General features: G+C 43.2%; 1 protein-coding gene across 1 annotated transcript in view; it reads left to right on the top strand.

Annotated features, from left to right (window-relative positions):
- Positions 1-148: 148 nt before the first annotated feature.
- LOC100749186 (facilitated trehalose transporter Tret1-2 homolog) overlaps positions 149-20,976 on the top strand; it is a 44,930-nt gene continuing 24,102 nt past the window's right edge. Inside the window, exon 1 of the mRNA XM_003494297.4 lies at positions 149-811. The gene's annotated coding sequence lies outside the window, so the exon portion shown is untranslated. The remainder of the gene's footprint in view (positions 812-20,976) is intronic.

Raw genomic sequence — 20,976 nt, 5'->3', positions numbered from 1 at the left:
CGTGGGGCAGAAATACCGGCATAGAGTAAGAGAGAAGACGGGCGTGTTAAGCGTTTGCGAGCGAGCAAGACGGCGGTAGTTCGGTGGCAGCGCGGGACGGTGAGGCTGTCGTTGCTCGAAGCCCTATGCTCGTCGCTCGGAAAGAGAGCTCAGTGTTACGATGGTCAGCAGGCGGACAAGTCGCGCGGTGCAACGAGGCTCCATCGTTTCTGTCGCGCTTCGGTCCATCCATCGGTCGTCTGGCACGGGGACAGACACGCAGGAATACGAAGCAAGGCAGCCGTGTACACGATACAGCGGGAGGGAAACGCGTGTCTCGCTTAATCGCGCCTAATTAAGACGATTCGCTGTCTGCCGTGGCCGCGCACATGCACTGTCATTGACCGTCTGCGGTCCGTGGCTCGTAAATCATCGTGCTTCCCTCCGGCAGAATGCCGGGTAATTGTGTCACGGTTGATATACGAATTTATTTTCGTCGCCGCGGGATTGATTAACGGGGGAAAACAGTGAGCCGCGAGGAACAACGGCAGAATCCTTCGTCGTACGGTCGCGCTACCGGATCCAATCGGATCGAATTTGGTAGAGGCGAAGCAGAGGATTTCTCTCGAAAGTGCGTAGAAAAAAAAGGCGGGAAACTTGGTGTTTGATGGAAGCATCGGGTAGTTGGACATAGATCGGGGTAAAAGACTGGAAAGGGTTGAAGATCGTGAGCGAGACCGAGCAGTCTAGGTACCAGCGGCAAAGTAACACGTGCTTGCGGCGTATTCCGGCGTAAACCACGTGGCTTGTGACAGCGAGACTGCTTTTCACTGTAAGTTGTTTATACGAAATGCGTTTCGTTTCTACGAGTGTTCTCCTTTTTTTTCTGGCTTAGTTTTCTATCTGTCTGTCTGACGGGGTTAGGTTGGGGTTAGATTCAACGGGGTTGAATTCTCTAAGCGAAATTTCACCCACTTCCCGACCAACTGGAAATCTGAAATTTGGCACACGCGCTCTCCCATGACGATACGATATAATTTCAACAAATTGACAACTTCTTTTTTGTTAGACCTATGAAATGTATTTTTATATGTATGTTTACATGTATTTGCGTATCTGCAAATATTGTCGCGCGTTATGCTGTAGTTTACGTTTCGTTTTTCTGGCACGGCAGTTAGCCGGATCAAAGGTACACCGCGCAACATACTATAAACGTATCGACAACTGTAACTGGTATAAAATCGAGCGTGTACAAACAGTCGATCCATACCCTGCTATCCTCCAGAAGCGTCGTCTCGCGATAGAGCGGCGCGGCGGCGTCTCGATACGTAATCTTATTATTTAAGAGCGGCATGAATAATTACGTACTCGAGACGTATTAAGATACAGCGTTATCGTGAAACGGAGCGACTCGACTGGCCTGGCGATAACGCGATAATCGAGAAAAATAATTCTACCACGGTGACACGAATCTTTTTCCATTCTCCCATCATTATGATCCTTGACCATTATGGTTCCTTGGCGCCCTTAACCCTCGCACAGCGGAGGCTGCTTCAACTTTGACACGTACAATCGTGTCACGCCTATTACGTTCTAATTGTCATTTACATTCACGTGTTATTATTATAAACTAAACAAGACGTTTTTTGTTTTATATTATCTCGTCGAATTACGTACGATCCATTTTGTTCTGTTGAGATAATCACATTTCACAGACTTGGTTTCACGTTTGTACGAAAGTGCATTGTTAAAAAACCCGTTTGCCAAAGAAAGACACTTCCCGGACAACCTAATACATTAACTTTCTTCGTCGATTCGACGTCTAGGATGTCCCTGAATAAATGCCGCGTATCTGGTGAAACATAACAACGATAATTCTTTGTATTACTCGAAAATCAACCGTTCGACGTTCGTGACGATCGATCGAACCTTCGCTAGTCGACTGTTAATGGAATCGATCTGGTTCGAACGACTAAGTTACAGAAGCTAGACTCTGACTCGACCTTAAAACGTCGCGGTGAAGCGATGCTAGATAGAAGAAGAAAAAGAAGGAAGCTCGAAAGAGAGCCAGAGAGGAGAAGGAGAAGATAGACTGTCTTGCAGACGGTGCGTCTGTATGTGTCACAGGCCGGATCGAGGCTTTGAAACGAGTGGCGATCGATTCGGTTGATCGTGTCGCTGAAAAAGCCGCGGGCAGGCTTTTAAAACGGTACGATCTACATAGGAGAGAAGGAACGGCTGTCTCGGTGTGAATGGCCTGTTCCGAGGCCTGCGTTAGTTAGCAGTCCACTCGGTCGTATAATTTCTCGGCCGAACGTAATTTAACGCACTCCCACTTATATCACGTGATAAGTTCGTTTCCGTGGCTGTTCACGCGCGAACAGGGTGGTTTCGCTTTTAATTGTCGCCCGGTAGATATTATATCGTTCGACGGCGGAAATTAGCGAACGCCACGCACAATCGACGATGCTCGTTTCCGATCGTCGATTAAAAGCAATTGCCTTTCGCTCGAGTGAAAAAAAGCGATGAAATTCGACAGGCTATTTGAACGAACAGTCCTTTTTCTATAAAATCCTGAAATCCTGCGAAAGGAATATACGATACGATGTCGCGTGATAGTTTTAGACCAACCGACGAATTGGAAGTTTCTAAATTTTCTACTTTTACGCGCATTAGGTTGTCCGAAAAGTTCCTTTCGTTTTATAAGGAAGTAGTTTTTTGTTTTATATTGTTTCATCGAATTACGTTTGATCCATTTTATTCTATTGCTACAAAATGGATGATACGTAAATCCATCAAACAGTATAAAATAAAATATGTTGTGCGTCTATTATTTCATTTATGGAACGAAAGAAACTTTTGGGACAACCTCATGGACAGAAAGGTATTCGGTTCTGTTATTTTAAGCAAATTGAGCGAAATATCTTTTTGGAGTAATTTCGTACAAACCGAATAGAAATGTCTAATTCGTGAAATATTCCCTAACAGTATCTCTGGTCGCTATTACGAGATTAGTATCACGGATGGTCTAAGACTTTTGTACAATATTGTACGTAATTTATCGAGTAAGCGAGGGAGATTAAGGACTGTGGGAAGCTTTGAAGAGGCAAGGGTGTCGGGCTTCTGAATTCGACTTGTTTTCCTTTGGAATGCGATATGAGAGGGTTTCGTGAGTCAGGTTCCTTGGGGACGTTCGAGCGCACGTGTTTAGAACAATCGTACGAAAACAGCCGATATAATTGACCCATGCTCTGCTTTCTAAGATCGAATCAGCATGGAGATTGTACAATTTTTTTTTTCGAATTTTTAATCGACAATTTTTTTGCCGGTGTTCTTAAAAACGTTCTAAACCCGGGAATACGTAAAAAATCTTGTTACACGTTGATATTCGGTGAAACCGGATCGAGTTCCATATTTATCGATTCTGTGGAATTGCTTTTGGTTCGAGATACAAAGTGGTGGAACATAAATCGTTTGAAGAAAAATGTCGTAACCTACTTCTCAGTAATCTCGCGAACGCCACGCTAAAGAGTAGATCAAACGAAGCTATCTTCAAAGCTGCAAATCTGTTAATTTAACAGAAAACAGTGTCGCCCCGTGTTTACTGAAAAAAAAGTGTCGAGACGGTTTTGTCGTATAGAAAGCTCTCGCGTCTCGTTAACACCAAAATTATCAGAGTGTCAACATGACCAATTCATAAATTTTCCTAGAAATTTCACAGATTTACAACATTCTTGATAATTTGAATAATTATCCGTAAAGTCTACGTATAGATAATGTCTTACCTCCTCCTTTCAATTAATTCAATTAAGCTTATTTTTACTTGATATTTTAGAGCTGCTAGTTCCAACGATAAAATATGTTGCAACGAGGAAAACAAAAGTCGAGCATCGCTCTCGACTAGGAAGAAAAAACTGTCAACAAGAAGCGGACGCAATTTCTCGCTAGAGTTTACATTTTTTGATTCCGTGAACTTACCGAAAACACGGAGTCCGTAGAAAAAGAGGGAGAGCGCGGCTGCCGGTTGGCTGTCGAACTTTTTCCTCAAGACACATGTACCGCAGTCGAAAACACTTCTGTACTCGAAACCAATGAGCGTCGTTTCCTGCGTTTCGAACGCAAAAACCTCTTTCGCCCAAGAGCCTCGTAAAAAAGAGCACAGCGTAACGAGAATTCTGTTGTTGATCTTTTCTCTAAGCAAACTTGCACGTGATAAACGAAAGCGAGTCGGTCCTTTGTAACCAAGTTTTCCAAAATTATCTGTGGCCAGAGATATTTAAAGCATCATCGTCATAAATTCCCCGGTATCTTAAATTTCGTTTGACAGCGCCGATTCTATAAATCTTGCGAGCCGCGGCGAACGAGAAAACACAAACAAACCGATTCGATTCCTTGCACTTGGCTGTATCTGTTCGTTCGTCCGACAAAAACAAACTCGCCGATTCCCGTTCGTCCCTTGCCTTAATGACAACTCCATAAATCCTGCGATATCTGACTTGCTCGCGCCGGTATTTATTAAAACAGATTAATTTCATACGTTGCTGTAACGACAAGAAAACGTCTATAGTCGATCAATTTCATCTACTCCTGATACTTATGCTCGTCTTTTTCCGTTATTGATAATCAGAGAAACGTAGAGGCAGGATGGCTACTATAAATCTTGCAGGCGAAACATCACAAGAACAATTCACCGAGTATTTCTAATACCAGACTTCCCACCGAGCGAATAAATCAACCAGATCAATTCCACGCGTTTTCATTCAACGTGGACGCTGTGGCTCGGCCAGTGAAACACCCCGCTGAATGAAACCAGTGAATGAACGAGCTACGTAATGCAACTTGGTCGTTGCATCGAACGTTCCACGAATTTATTTCGATCACGGAATCCAAGCTTCGTATGGGAAACAAAGCATCCGATAATCGAAGCTATAGGCGCCTTTGTATCGTAAAATTATCAAGATCGAAACTGCCGGATTAGCGACTGGAGAAGACCTTCCGTTATCGAAACTTATCGATGTTGTTTTCTTTTTTTTAATGGATATTGACGAGGTTTAAATCGTTTGGTATTTTCTCGATCAAAATGGATAGCTTCGATAATTTAGGTTTGAAGGTGTTGGCCGTGTTTCCATTTACGCTGCAAGTATGAGAGATTTGTAACGTTGGAAATTTGACATTAAGATTTTAATAATTGACAAATGAGGAATTTCAGGAGTATGTAGATAAAAGAATCTTTCGTTTATCGGTAAATGACGCTCGGTGTTAGGCTCGTGAAGAAGAGATTACGCGATAATAGTGGTTGCAATAGAGTCGGTGGAGACGATCAGGAAGAGGAGAGATCGCTTTCCGCACGTGCGTACGGCGAGGAGTGACGCGCGCTGCGACGAGTATCTTCATCTATTTCAGTGGATTGCCTTGTCGGAAGTATCACTCGACGACCGCTTCCTATTGTGATAGAACCGTGTCCGTGGATTCGTATCGCTTGATCCTCGCATCGTTACGTTACGTGGTGTGAAACGTTGCCTGGAGATGGACGCTGGCGGAAACGGTGAATAAATCGGAGAAATAGTAGTCGTTAACGAACGAGGGTAGCAAAGTTGCGAAACAATTCCATTTGATAAATTGTTGCGGTGAGTTTGTTTCAATTTTCCGCGTGGAATTTGACTTGAAATATTCTTAACGAATCTAGGACATACTTTTAGGGTTTGATTAACGCGTTGACTGCCACGCGTGTTTTCAAAGAAATCTCCGTCAGGCCACGCGTACAGCAGTACCAAGCATCCTCTGCTAGGTGCTCCCATCGATATTTTAGTAATGCGAATCGCTCAAGCGGAGGTCTCAAGAATGATCTTTCGTTTCATTTGTTCGCAACATTAAATCCACTAGCTGTTGTTGAATATAACGAAGGAAAGTGTGGTATAGATTATTCCGACCAAATGGTTTCTTATGCCACCACAATTAGAAAAGGAATCAAATGGTACGGAAAACTTGGCATTCGATTCTTTCTGCGAATTTCTGTTGTAAACGCTTTGACGGTTTACAAAATTGCAACAAGAAAAAATATAAATATTAGAATATTTAGACGATTATTAGTTGCAAAATTATTAGGGTTGTCCGAAAATGCAAAAAATCCTTGTCTTCGATGGAGTCAGCATAATATCGTTGTTCGGAAAAATGATTCCGGAAGAAGCATTAGAAGCGCGTGTAAACTATGTTATGCAAATAAAAGACGTCGAATGGACCGAACAAAAGCACGAAAGAATTTGAAGAAAACAACAACTTATTGTCCAAATTGTGCCGACCAACTTCGACTATGTATAGAATGCTTTAAAGTTTTACATTCTAAATAATTCTTTTAACAAACCATTTTCGTATTTTTATTTTATAACAATTCAACTATTATTACAATTAATTATTAATTAACAATATATTATTATGGAATATCTTTTCAAATACCTACGACGATCCTTCGCAAGTAGTCAAATAAGCGACACCCTAATATGGGTTGCGTGGCCTGAGCAGAAACTTTGCTGACACCGGAATACGGGTGTCGTGGCGGTCAACGTGTTAATACGTGGATCAACGTTTAAGGCGTCAGAGTCTTGTTTAATTTACGAGGAATTAAAAAAGAAGAAAAGAAAAAAAGAAATACTATCGATGAAAGACAATTGGCTAAAACTGCCTACGGGGAAATAGAATTCGCTTGGTTAATCAGTGGCGACAGCGCGCTCCAGTGAAATTTGCATAACAGTGGAACAATCGATGCTGAAGTGGCGGTGAATTCGTTCGAAGGCCAAAACCGTAGAAAGGACAGAGCGGTATGGAAGCGAGAGGCAAACAGGTAATCCGTGGAAGAATGCGCTCGTATTGTGGCCTAATATTTTCGTTGTTCCTCCTCCCTTTGCAGATTTCATTGTCTCTAATTATTACGACAGAAGGATGTTTGCAAACTGGTCGCCTTCTCGTAATTTGCCTCTTGTCCGAAACGAAGCACGTGCCAAGCTTTTCTAGGAAGCGTCCTCCTCGTTCTGCCTCTTTTTTTTCCAAACCTTTCTCGCTCCTCTCTCTCTCTCTCTCTTTTTTTTGGCCACTGCTATTACTGGGACAAAGCTACGAAATTTCTGCATATTCATCGCGTCGATGACGCTCGCGCGCCCACCCTCTTCTCCGGGTCCCTTTTATTCGAAATCGAGGGGCAGAGAGATCTGGAACCGGTCGAACCCTTGAACGGTCCATGCATCGTGTACAAGATCGTATACAAGATCAGGCTACACAAGGCCAATATAACGTTTATCAAGAAAACATCGTGGACAAATAAATTCCACCCCCCCGGAGATTTCGTCGGCGTTTGAATTTCAATGGACGGCGACAGGTCGATTGGAAAACGCGGCCTCCAGGAAGGATCTCACGAGGCTGTTGAACGTGTCCAATTGAAACGCGACGCGTTTGCCGATCGAAACAGAGGAAATGATCGTTTCGTAAGGCTTTTATCTAACCAGGAGACACGACTGCACCGCGACAGCTGTCAAAACTGTCAGGAGAAGTCGGGGTGGGTTGGCCGGGGCGAGAGGCGCGGCAATGCGCTCCAATAAAATCCGATCAATCAAACACTTCGTCCAATTTATTCGGGCAAATTGTACCCCCGCGCGGCGCTGCCAGCGGCGGCAGTGACGATTTTTCCATTTAATCGACCTTTAATTCTCGATACACGGCCCATTGTATCGTCGGACGGAATAAGGGGCGGCAACCCAGAAGCGTGCTAGCACTCGAATCGATCCGAGTCGACAGGGAGAAACGAGACGCGGACAGGGGAAGAGGCGTGTAGAGCGTAGAGAGAGGATCGTTTTCTCCTCGATCTTTGTCTTTCGATCTTTTTGTCTTTCTGGAGTAGGATCTCGACGAAGGCGCGACAGCTGTCATCGGCCGAGGGAGAAGAAGAAGCGGCGGAGTATCGATGGAAAAATTTCCTCGGACGACAAGCCAGACGAGGAGAAGAGGATCCACGCGCAATTTGCCAATTTTATGCACACTTCGCGAATAATGATCGAAAGTAGAACACGTGACCGCGGCACGGCATTGTTCCACGCCTGACAATGGAATCGGATGTTTTGTTGGGGATAATAGAGCGCGTGGCCCACACGCTAATGAAAGGGTTGCACCTTTGAATACATCGGACGCGTATATACGAGACGTATCTAGGGTTCAGCGGTGCTCAGACGTGTCTAGGATACGTGAAACTGTATCGTTTTACAGGAAAATAAGATCCTGCCAGTGTTACTCGTACTTTCTATAACACGGACACGTAGCTGGTCGAGATAGATTTTCGCTTCGGTTTGAGCAACACTGGCAGCTGCAAGTGATTGAAAGATCATAGCTATTCACCGTGGAAACTGTTAAATAGACGGTAGTTTCGTTATCTTTAACGTTTTCCTCTTTGATTCGTTTCTCTTCCTATAGTTGCTACTTTCTATTTCTATTATGGCCCAGGGACAAGGCGGTGAGTCATCGGTAGTAAAATCTTTGCTAATATTTTCTCATCTTTATCTCCAGTGACTAGAATAGCACAGGCGAGTAATAGCAAAGGATATTTCCAGCAATTTTTCACGCGCTGTCACCCCGAAAGGAAACAGTTGTAATTGCCTGGCAAGCAAATTGCATTCAGACGGCGAGGAAGGGTTCTGGTACGGCAGGGGTCCGCGAGACAAGTTCGACAGGCGATATGAGCACCCTCGCTTATAACCGCATAGTTGGCTACTAAAACCGAGTCGAGCGGAGGCCAATGTCAGAGTTCGAACGGCGCACTTTAAAACTCGGCTAGAACAATAGGGGCTGCGCGTCCAGGTCTCGAGTAAAAGTGCCACTGCCATTTGCAAGTTCCCGATTGTACGAGCATGGTGTATGTACGTGGCGTGACGTTCCTATGCGCGCGATAGCTCGGCCCTGCACGATGCTGAATAGAAGAAACCAAAAGTACGATTACCATTCAAACGAGGACACGGAAAACGTTATTCTCAGCAGTTATCTGTCGGCGCGACGATGGCCCGATGACGCTCGGAACCGACGTTCCATCGATTTTACCAACTTCCACGCTGCTGCTGGATTTTTTCGAAATGAAAAACACGATGCTTTTTTCTCGAAGATATCAGGTCGGTGGGACGTGGTTTCCTTTTTCAAATAAAAATTTCATTGCGCTTTCTTTCGAACAATGTGTATTTCATCGAAGAGATTTCTACACGATTCGTTCATTGTCTAGACGGGATAGAAGATATTTCTGAGATTTCTCAAATGTTTAACTTGTATTTCCAACAAGTCACTTTTTTAAACGTAAGTTCGTGAGATTTCATATTCACGATTTAAATGAACGAGAAAGTTTATTTTCCTGATAGATCGTGATGGAACGATCGTCAAGGTTACTTTTTGGAAATTCGATGGACGGTCATCGATGAGAAACGGCTGCAAACAATTCTCCGCTCGTAAAAGCCGATTATTTATTCAAGTCGACGACCACTCGACGTTCCACATTTAGTGTATCCCGTCTGCGCAGCTAGTGAATGACTTCCGTTGCTGTGTGAACGCCATTTCACTTTAATCTGCGTGACACCCGACATCGGCGCATCGGTTTCCATCTCTCCACGCCCAAGAACACGTCCGTCTACTCCAAAATTACATGTCACGCATATTTGCATAACAAATCTCTCGAATTTGATTTACGAACGTAATATCTGCTGTTGCATAATTCCTTTTCTCTGGCGCGTCATAAAAACACGATAGATACTTTCACTTAGCCAAAAATGGACTCTGCACGAGTCAATATGAAGAGAATATGATTCATTAGCTCCTTCATGTAAATACATATATCGCTTCTCTTATTGACGAATAGGTAGTGCAGTCCATTGCGGTTTAATTTTACATAAATGGCAGTTTAGCAACGGTACAAGCGCTTTTCAAGTTCACACACTTCGTAAATATTTACCAGCGCCAACAGAAAATTAGCTATTGGCAATCGGCCGGCATTTCTTATGCTACTCTATGTTCCTCTGTGAACGTTTTCTCTACAAATTTCACAAAACGTCTACGGCGATGACTTACGGCAAACACTAAGAAAAACCACACTATTTACGAGATGAGTCAACACAAAGCGATAAACTTTTGTCAATTATGTTTTTTATTTGGAACTAAAGAGACGACGCGTGGGCTTTAACAAACTTCTAATCAACTTACACCAATGAATCAATGCAAGAATGTAGAATAAATAACTGCAACACCCACGTACAAGCGTCGTCGACCGATTCAAACACGTACGAATCACATATTCATTACCACTCTTTGAGCCATCTAAAAACGTTCTGCCATCGCGTCGCTCCATATTTATAAAGCTGACAAATTGCGTATTGTGGTCCGGTCTAATGAAAATTTAACGAACTGGCGCGGGAACACCAGAGACAAAGAAGAAGAAGAGGAAGAAGAAGAAGAAGAAGCGAAAGAGGAAGAGGACGTGTCTGCGAGCGATGCTCGCGGAACTCGGGTCTAATTTCGTGTGTAAATATCCAAGACACGCGAGGCGGAAGCGCTTGTGCCTGGTGGGCGTTCTCTAACAAATTTTAGGATGATCGACGAGACTCGTGAAAAACCGCGAACGACTCGATCGTCTCCGAAAGGAAAGCCGCTGTTTGCCACCGAGATTTCCGTGTTTCTTTGGGAAACACGAGGAAACTATCTTGGCTACGGAAGCCGCAAATATTTGCCCGCCGCGTGGAAAACGTACGAACACCGCGTTGCAGGATTTTTCCATGTCGAACTGCCCGAAACGATCGGTGAATCGATCGTTGGCATATTGCGATATTTCTTGGTTTCTCGTGAAATTTTTACGTACTAATACATACAGCGGAATATTTTCCACGCATTGTGATTTGCAGTATTCCTTCTTTCGAAATTTTACGATAAGAGACGACGATAGTGGAAGCTTTTTATTATCTTTTTACGAAGTGGAATTGGAAGTTGGAATTGGACAATATTTCCGTGAAATTTTTGCTAACACTCCGGTGCAACATTTTATCTCGATCGTTATTTTCAGTATTTTTCTCTCTCACGGAATTTGCGGTCAGGAAATATCGAACGTAATACTACTAGAAGCTTTTGGCTTTTTTTTTTTTTGTTTTTTAGTAAGATACAGTTCGTTGAAATTGAAAAAATTTTCTGGCTCTCTGCGAAATTTTTGGCAGAATGGTCTATTTTTGAACGTTGTAATAGAAACTCTTTTACTATGCTTCTATTAAACGGAGTTGCAGGTGGAACGTTCTATTATGTTTCACGCATTGTCTGCTGCTTTCTCTCTTCGAAACGTAAACTTGGGACACATAGAACGTAGTAAACGAGTTTCTTTACTACTTTTCTATGAAGTGGATTTAGATGATATACAGTGATAGGCAAGTATCTTATTTCGTTTTATATATTCGCGTATTTCGCAAACTACGCATTAATGAGGCATCAAACGCGAAAGCAGCGGCTCCCTATTGCTGTTCTATCACGCGAGATGAGAAAGTTAAGACACTACGAATCAGCCATTTTACAGCTAACCACATTCACTAGCCAATCGTGTTTTTGCACATGTTTTGAACATTAAGTATATTCTCACCTGTTGTCACTCTATAATTGAGTTGTTATTGCTCATCAATTTTTGCACGAGTGAACGAGCAAGATACGCCACCTGAAATCATTATCTGTCCATTACTCGTTCAAGTACGATATTTTATTTCCTTTATTATTTCTATTTTTCAAACGAAGCGTCTAAGAGAAGTCGATGACGAAACTAAAAGCTACGATTTAATCTTACACGCAGGAATATTCCATTTCTACCGATTTGTTGCAAAGACTGGCGTTTCGGTAAAGTAGCTGTTCGACGTATTTTTGCTGACAAAGTGCCTCGGCGAGGAGAACGCGATCGCGTTTCCGCGCTGAAGCTGTGGAAAAATCCGCGGATTTTTAATACCTTTAACAGGATCCCGGGGATCCATTGCCCCTTGCGCACAGGTGCACACATCAAATTAACGTTAAATGGGTTAAACCGCGCTTTTAGATAAGTCGCGATCTAATTTGGAGCAACTCGACATTCCGTCGCTTTCGTATCTGTGATGTGCTGCTGAGATGCTACTGTGATTTATTTTTAAACGAGTTCGCCTATAGGCGCCCAACGCAACACCGAACTGTTTGTCACAATTCCAGTCCGACTGTTCTCGTTCGAAGCGATTAACGTTGCCCCTCGACTTATCGCTTATGTTCGCTGAAACTGGGAATTTTCATAAATGGAAGGAGAATTTACGAGAGAAAAGATGGGACAGAATTGTGTCGCTATTCGAAGAATGCGTGCTCTGATTCAGATACTCTCTTAACCGCTCGAAGCTCACCACTCTGATATAGAGGAACGCAGTTCGTCTTTGATTTAGTCAATCGTTTTATCCATTGATCTTTCTGCATTCAAGCTAACATCAGCTACATACGTATTTTACACGAAAGACGAACTGCTTGAAAATTCAGCCGATAATTTCCGTCGTAGTGAATTATTTGATTCTTGAAATATTCAATTAATTATTAAAACTAAGAAATTTTCCGCCCGTAAGTATTAGGTCGTCCGAAAAGTTTCTTTCGTTTTATAAGGAAATAATGGATGCACATTTTCCGTTTTATATTATTTTCTCGAATTACGTTTGTTCTATCAAAATAAAAATCACAACGTTCGACAGATTAGATTTCATGCTTGTATAAAGATGCATCGTTGTAAAAGACGTACCTGTAAAACAAAGACACGCTTCGAACAATCCAATAGTAGTTCGTGTACGCACATTTTTATCGTTAATGGTATTTATGGCTAAAGGCAAATTTAATCATCCTCTGTGGTAAATGGAACAAAAATTTACGAGACAAGCAATTGGATACTAATGTATACACAAATCGCGATTAAAAATACAAGATACAATTCGACAGAAAGCGGTACATCTTCTTACGAACTCATCGACGATAGGCACGCAATAGTACGACATTTACGCAACGAGCAGAGACACGCAACGTTCAATGTCGAAATGTTGGTCGGATTCGAAGAAGCTTACATTTATACACAAAACGGGTCACCTAATTCAATCGAAACCGATATCACTTCGCTTGCACCTGCAACATCCAAGATATTCCATCGAAACACGCAAACCGGCACGTGTTTGATTCTCGTGAAAGAAAAAAATTTCACGACCGATTCAAAAGCATCCGCGGCCAAACCTCTGTAAACGTTCGTTCTAATTTCGCTGGAAACACCGGGAAGCGTTCGAATTCCAGGTTGGGTCGTAATCGAAGAGGCGTCACAGTCGTCGATTTCGAGCGATCCGACCGCGAGATATCCGTCCAATTTCGCGGACCAGCGACGTAATTCGAACTAGAGAGAACGAATGGCTTGGCTGTACGTTCGTTTGGACAGCGAGCGTCACGAGAGACGTCGAAATGGAACACCGATCCGGACGTGGGTGCGAAAGGTCGACGCGCCGCACGAAGAACGTGCCGAATCCGTACGTACACGACGACGTCGACGACCAGCGGTATAACCCTAGAAATGCAGCTGGAGAAAGAGGAACGAAAGGGCGTCGCGACGACCACGACGACGACGCAGAGCCGCGTGTCCCTGGCTGACAGAGAAATTACATAGCTACGTGGTGTTACGTGCGCTGTAAGCGATACTCGCGTGGTGTGTCGCGCCGGTAGAATGCGAAACAAGCGTGGAACCGTGCAGCGATCGTCTAACGGGCCCTGTGAAACGAGAAACACTCGTCGATTCAACGATCCACGACTCGAGCTCACGTAGCGCAATTAAACTGTTAACTGGGGACAGACGTATTAACTCGTCGCTTTCGTGCGACTTTTGTACGTTTCAACGAGTCGTTTTGATTTTGTGGCGAAAATAAATTAGAAGAATGGAAGGATCGATTATTGGCACGCTGATTGGTGGAGAGTTTCGGGATGGTTTGTTGGGCCGTAGATTTTTAGTCAAAGCAATTAACGTCGTTCGATCGTTCGATGGATTTCATCGAAACGATTTGACTGTTTCGACAGTGGCGTGATATAATTGGAGGATGTAGGGTTCTAACGAGTCTGAACTCGAAGGCAGCAAACGTTCCTCTTTCTTTGACCCTTTGCTGGAAAAAATGAACGACGCGAGAGCCGAAGCTAGAAAGGTTCGACGACCAAGTTCGCGTAAACTGTTTTGTCTGACCACGTACGGAAACAAGCAATTTCTACAGAGAAACAAAGGCAGTTTCTTACTTCGGAACCAACGAAGACAACTGCCTATTAATTTCTCTCGTGTCAGAGTTAAAACTTCACGACAAGTAAGTTAAAGCCACTTTAACATCGCTAACAAATTAATCATCGAGCAACGCAAGTCGTTCTGAACGCAGGCTCTTTAAAAGGACAAGTAAACGTTCTTTTAACGAATTCAGCGACTTGAACGAGACTGACATGACAGGATCGTAATATCAAGCTGACAATTAGCACGGCAAACTTGATACCCTTGGGTGTGCCGCGAGCCTCCAGTTCGAGGATAACTTCAAACGCAAAAAGTATGCTAAAAACAACGAAGGTTCGAACGAAGTCGGCTGTCTCGCGCGGATAATTAATTAACCGATCGGTGTTGCTATCAGCACGCGACTCGTTTTTCTACGCGAGCAACCGAGTGCAGCAGCAGAGTCCTCGATGTATCAACGGGACAAACGGCAAAGCACTCGCTTTACGAGCTTTTTCTCTCTTTCGCGGTGGTTCACGCGGTCGGACCAGCGATTACTTATCGGCAGAAGAGACACCGGGTGCCCAAAGCGACGTCCACGACTGTAGACCGGGCCGTTTATTCATGGATCACGAGCCACGTGGACGGATAATTCGTCGCTACGGTCAGCTCGAGACTCGGACGTGTGACTTGTTCTCTGCTCTCGTGTCTTGCCTTGAAACCAGTCTCGTGTGCATGCCAAGCGGATTCAGTTAAATATTGCACGCGAACCCGTCGCGAGTCCGTTAAACGTACGTGTTGATGAATTCTCTGTCGTGGAAACGTTTCCAGTATACGACTGTCGATGCTTTGCATCGTTATGCCTGCTTCACCGTGACCAGAATTGTTTCCCAACGTTTCTTAATTACTCATGTGAGTAATTTAGTAAGACGTCGGCTGATCGATCAATGATTCGCCAGACGAATACGTGAGTTTGTGTATACGTGTAATATATTGGTATATATACAGGTATACACATATACGTACATGTATATGTACTGCAGGAAAGTGTGGATGTGTTGGTCGACCTGCTGAAGAAGCTAACTACGATGCTTATAATTCCTTCTGGTCACGGCTTATACCCGGAAGCCTTGAATAGTCTTTCGTCACTGTGAATCCATATATGAATTTCGAAAAATTGTTTACCACGCGCTGTGCACGCCCACCTATGCATCCAGCGTTGTTTTTATTTCGCCTTGCGTTTAGAGATAGAAGACAAAGGCAGGTTGTATTCCGTATTCGACGAACGTGCAATTTATCGAATTCACCTTAAGAAGATCATTGATTTTTTAAACAGGAAGACTGAAATTTCTTATTTTTTGAACGTTCGTAGTATCTTAACGATATGAATAATGAAGTTACCAAAATGTACTTTCAAGTGCGGTCGACATACATCTTACATTTATATGAAAAGCGAATGCAACGCTTTGTGCATTGAACGTGTTAACAACGTAGAGTCAATCCATTAAATTCATAAATTCTCTCTGCTACTAAATTCCTCTAATACTGCTCTCATGCTACTCTCATAATTGTTCTCGTTTATCCACGCTGATGCTTACAAATAGCTGCGAGCAGATCACAAGTAGACAATAGTATACAGCGAGGCAAGAACACAGTCGCAAGCAGACCGTTTGATGTATCGTTTCCTGGCCAGTGTTCGCTGCTCATTGCTCACGAAAGTGTCCAAGTGTCCACACTGCCAACGACCACGATCTGTTAGCGGATTACCCGCACCAGTGTGAACATACCATTATGTCTATTCGTAGCAGAAGATTATACTTAGTCGATATCGTAGTAACGATACCATCTCGCCGTTTAATTGCAGCCTAAGCTGCGTGCTCGCTAGTCTTGCAACGATCCAAACGTTCCAGACGGGTGAAATTGATGGCGGGAAATTATGGAAATACGATACGCGATAATCAAAGAGTCAAACACGATGGAGAATGAAAAAGAAGAAGAGGAAGAGACTGTTAGACACTCGTGAGGCAGTCTCGCGAAACTCGTAATAATAGAGCGCGAAATCGTAGTGGCGCGCGACGGTAACAGCGCGAGTACAAGTTTCAGCTGTCTACAGACGACTAGTAGAAGAGTAACACGGCACGTGGCACCCGCAACGTAAGCTATTCTTGGCTCGGATTTCTGCGGTGCAGCTTCTTTTTGGTAGAGGAACAAAAGGCTGGCTGCCGGTGACCACGCGGACCAAGTGCAACCAAGTTCTATATCGTCACTAGGAAAACGATCTTTCTAGCAGCGTACAAAGCTTATTTACTTTTTAGTCAGAGTAGCGAGAGTAACTTCTAGCGAAAATATTTGTAACTTTGAAAGTAAGTCTTCATCGATACTTTTACGTATCAGCTTTTCTCTTCGCGATGGTGTCCATGTGTAATCGATTCTCTCATCGCGTGTTTCGCCTGTTTATTCACACCCTGTACACACTTCACGAGAAGGGAATTTGCCAACGACACGATGTTACAGATTTTACGAAATATTTTTCTTATCACGAAAATGTACTGTATATTTGATAAAGCGGTAAATTTTTCTCGAATTGCATCATTAACTTCTCGAACAATTTAATACGAATATACAAGTAACCGATGTGAAAATGATCTCGGGGTAGCGAGGATACCGACGATAGTTGGAAAAAATATTAGTAATTCGTTAAAATTAAATTAAAAAATGAAACTTGTCCGGCAGAGACTTTCTCGCAGTATATTTTCGTATAAATCGATGAATGGTCCGTGAGTCTTGATGATGTTTGCCTAAGAGTACACCGAAATATACCGAAATAGAAGCGATGAAAAGGGTAGAGTTACTGAAGATGATTTATACCCCGTACTCGGTTCGAAGCATAGGAATACTGGACACGTAGCTTGTATTATTCATAGACGATCGTCTGGTCGCGACTGTTCAAGGCCAAAGGTTGAAATTAACCGTATGGCAGCGAGATCGAGGGATTATGCGAACTAGCGATTGTATCACGTCTGAGGCAAGAGAGGTGCACCAAACAGTGAGATTGTATTCTGGAGCTTGTCGCGCACGCAAAAGGTGTGTCGAGAATAATCCAAGGCAGAAATTGGCTGCGGCCGTTAAATTGCGCGGTCGCGCGAAATGACCAACATTTTAGCGGTCGTTTCTCTTCTTGGATCGATTACCCTAGCAAATGTTCGGACGCTTGATAAACGAGCGTGACTAAAACTGTTCTTAAACGACACCTACAACCCTGTGTACGAGAATTACGACGGTTCAGTCCCGTTCAAAACCTGACGATTAACCCACATTGTCACGAAGATTATTGATCGAGTAGAATTTTGCGTTTATATATCGATAAGTATTGAATCTTAATAAAAAATTATATCAATAAAGACATAAATGTACGACGAAAGGAATTTGCAGAAATTATGGACGATGGTAAATTAAGATCTTATTATTGTGGAATTTTTACGATCTCGTATCGTTAGAAACGTTTTCTAAAATTAATCGGAGTAGTAACAGTGGTCAAAGTGTTAAAAATCTGACACGCGTAAAGCGGATAAGAATACGAATGATACGAATCGCGTGAGATTTTTATATTTTCCCTATACTCCAAAATTACAAACTATTCTTATTCTTATTCTTCCAATAATATTTGTCAATGACTCGTGCGATAATTTCGTAATAATTTTTCAACCAACAAGTATTTGAGTATATTAAAGAAATAATAAAAAGGATAGTTCGGAAAATATGGAAAGAAGTTAAAGTGATTAAGAGATCAAACAGGGACGGGATCTTTCTTTTTTTTTTTCAAGCGCAGCTCGCTTCTTTTGAATGTCGTATGGGTTCTTAAACGTCCAGGAAAAATACGAGGGGGCGCTACAACAACAGAGGCCGTAAGATGCAGACTGAAAGAGCCTAAGGTAAGGCTCGTAACCCTGGATCGTGACTTCGATCGAGTTCTGGTCATTACCCTTCGAGTTCCAGTCGAAATGCATCGCGCCACTCAGGGATTACCGGGTACATGTACCTCTTGGTATATCGAATCATCCTTAGTGCGTGGATTCATAATTCTACGAGAATTTATTACCACCCCGTAGACCGAGATATATCCTCCTTTTAACTTTGAAACGATTCTTCTCTTTCCATTCTACCTCTTCGTCCACCTCTCTCGATTGCCTTTCCCGGCCGAGGGCGGAAGTTGGAGCAAAATCGGTGCACGGAGGTGGTGGGAGCTAATTGTTCCTCGAAGACGTGTTCGAGTGGCGAATAAAAGTTTATCGCGGCCAATTAAGCTCTGGCTGCGATGGATGAGCCATTCTAGCAACGATACCATCGCGCGCAAATTTCCGAACGGGTTTCATAGAATTGAAACGAAACTTTTATCTTCCATTCAATTTTTACTATCTTTTAATCCTGTGATCGTAGAAATTTTTGATTAAGCAAAACTATTGGGATGGCAACTATGTGATTGCGGTTTTTGTCCTCAGGTGGTAACGACAAAATCCGCAACCACTTGGTTGCCAACCCAATTTTTGTTATAAAAAGTACTTAATTGTAATATAAAACTATTCTGCAATTCTTTGGCGTGTACAAGGATTACGAAACGAAGAAATCGATGATAAATGATACTAGAAACGTGGAGATAAATGACACGCAAGAATGATTTCGTTTAAAGAGCAATGGAACTAAAAAACCATCGATTAGTTGTTTATCTTTGTTTCTGCTTCCGACGAAAAGTTTATCCTCAAAGTGGAACAATTTTTATCTCCGCCGTTTAATGCACTGTTTTTCAGTGAAATTTGCTTACACGACCGGAAATAGCTTATTCCCTGTCCGCTGCTTGTTTTCCCACTTGCCGCGACGACGACGACGACGACGACGACGGACGTCTCGCGAAAGAACGCGATAAAAGGACCCTTCGGAGGAGGTAAAAAAAAAAAAAAGGACCATAAGGAAAAAAATAGGGTGGCTGGAAGGCGGTGAAATACGACAGACAAATTGGTTGGTTGCTTTAGACGGCCACAGTTGGATACAGATATTCATAGCCACTTGACCCGAATGCTCGGGCAAAAGCAGCGAAGCGGGGGAGGGAGAAGCCTAATAAAACATAAAATACGGGGTGTAAGCTGCATTTCATTACTGCGAGCTGACTGCACGGGGGTGCATTTTCTCCCGGTTCGAATTGATACGTCTTCCTTCGCGCACATCGTTCCTCTCTATTGACCATTTCCTTTTTCCCTTTCCCGGCCAGTAGATCGATCGTGATCGCGTTGCAACTCGAAACACGACCAGAGAGATATCCCGGGGAAAATTCGTCTGGACGATTTATCGCGGGAAAATTCATCGTGGCCGTTCTTTACTTTCGCGTTATTTCTTTTTTCCTTTTTTTTTCCACGGATGAAAAGTGGAACGGTTAAAATAAGGATGCATTTTATAGCAAGCATACAGTTTCTTTCAACCACACCGGAGTACACCGTATCCCCTGCTCGGTTTTGTTTCACTTCACGTTAGCTATTATTTCTTTCAAAAATATCGTAGCTTTTTGTCGTTTAATTTTTCACGTGGAGAAATTACTACGGTGTAGGGTCGAGAAGATTGTGTATAAAATTGTGTAGCTTCATAGCTGATACTGAAACTATCCTTTTACGTATTTTGTCTTTGCATTTAGTTGAAACATACAGCTACTTTCGGTGAAATTAATGTTTCCATAGAAGCGTGATTATCATCGTCGCGTCATTTTCATCGTGATCACCTAACCCTGGTATATTTATCGTAACATACAAGTTCGGTAATCCCAGCGTCAAACAAGAACATCGAAATCCCATCAAATTTATAAGAGAGACAATGTCTGTTTTATAAAAACCTGTTAGTAACGAATCGGCCGAAATTTTCTACACTTCGTTAAACAGTTGCAAAACCACGGCCTGATATCGGCGTCTCTTTTTATCCGAGTTGCGAGACGAAGAACGGCACCGGTGCAGATTCCACGAGAAAAACTTGAGAAACGATCGCGAGGTAGCGACCTGAGGAGGTTTCGGCTCGATCGATTGGCCACGGGGGCGAATTTCAACGTTGCGGAGGAAATGTACGACGTTGTTTCCTCTTCGTCGAGGAAAGAACGATTGTTAGTAACCGTGAAAGGGGAAGGTAGGAGTGGAAACTGGCGCGCGAGCACGGACGAAACTTTCGAATAAATCAGCGGCGATCACGGCCGGGTTTAATCGAACGTACAACCGAAAAGGAAAGAGAGAGAGGGGCCGCGCAGGTAATTAATTGGTACGAGTTTAAAGGCGAGCTACGATTAAGTAAACGCGATATTATCTTGTCGCGAAGAATTATAGCACCGCGACGGCTGATAATATGCGCGGTATTTAATTAACGTGGCGATAACTTGGCCACTTCGATACGTTTCGTGCCAGTTCGACCGTGAATATTAATTTTCTCAATTTTTTCCGTCTTCTACCCTTTAGTCTGCCCTCGCATCGTCCGAATAAGGGTTGCCAGGATGTGCAACGTGGTCGGTGGAACGTAGAAAAATTCGGTGGCGTTCTTTCGAAAGAAATTAAACGAGCGTCCTTGGTCGGAAGGACACTCTTTCTCTTTCTCGAAACGCGGCTGTAATTTCATAAAGAGCTTCGGCGAACGATCCGGCGTTCCCTTGACTCGCGTTTTCGTGGAAGACGCAAAGGCCGCTCTCGTTAATGAAATCCGTCTCTTCGTCGAGCCAT

This window comes from Bombus impatiens, unplaced genomic scaffold, assembly GCF_000188095.3.
Source record: "Bombus impatiens unplaced genomic scaffold, BIMP_2.2 scf_2135, whole genome shotgun sequence".
NCBI lineage: Eukaryota > Metazoa > Arthropoda > Insecta > Hymenoptera > Apidae > Bombus > Bombus impatiens.
The sequence above is the reverse complement of the archived record's forward strand: the minus strand, read 5'-3'. Positions and strand labels throughout refer to the sequence as shown.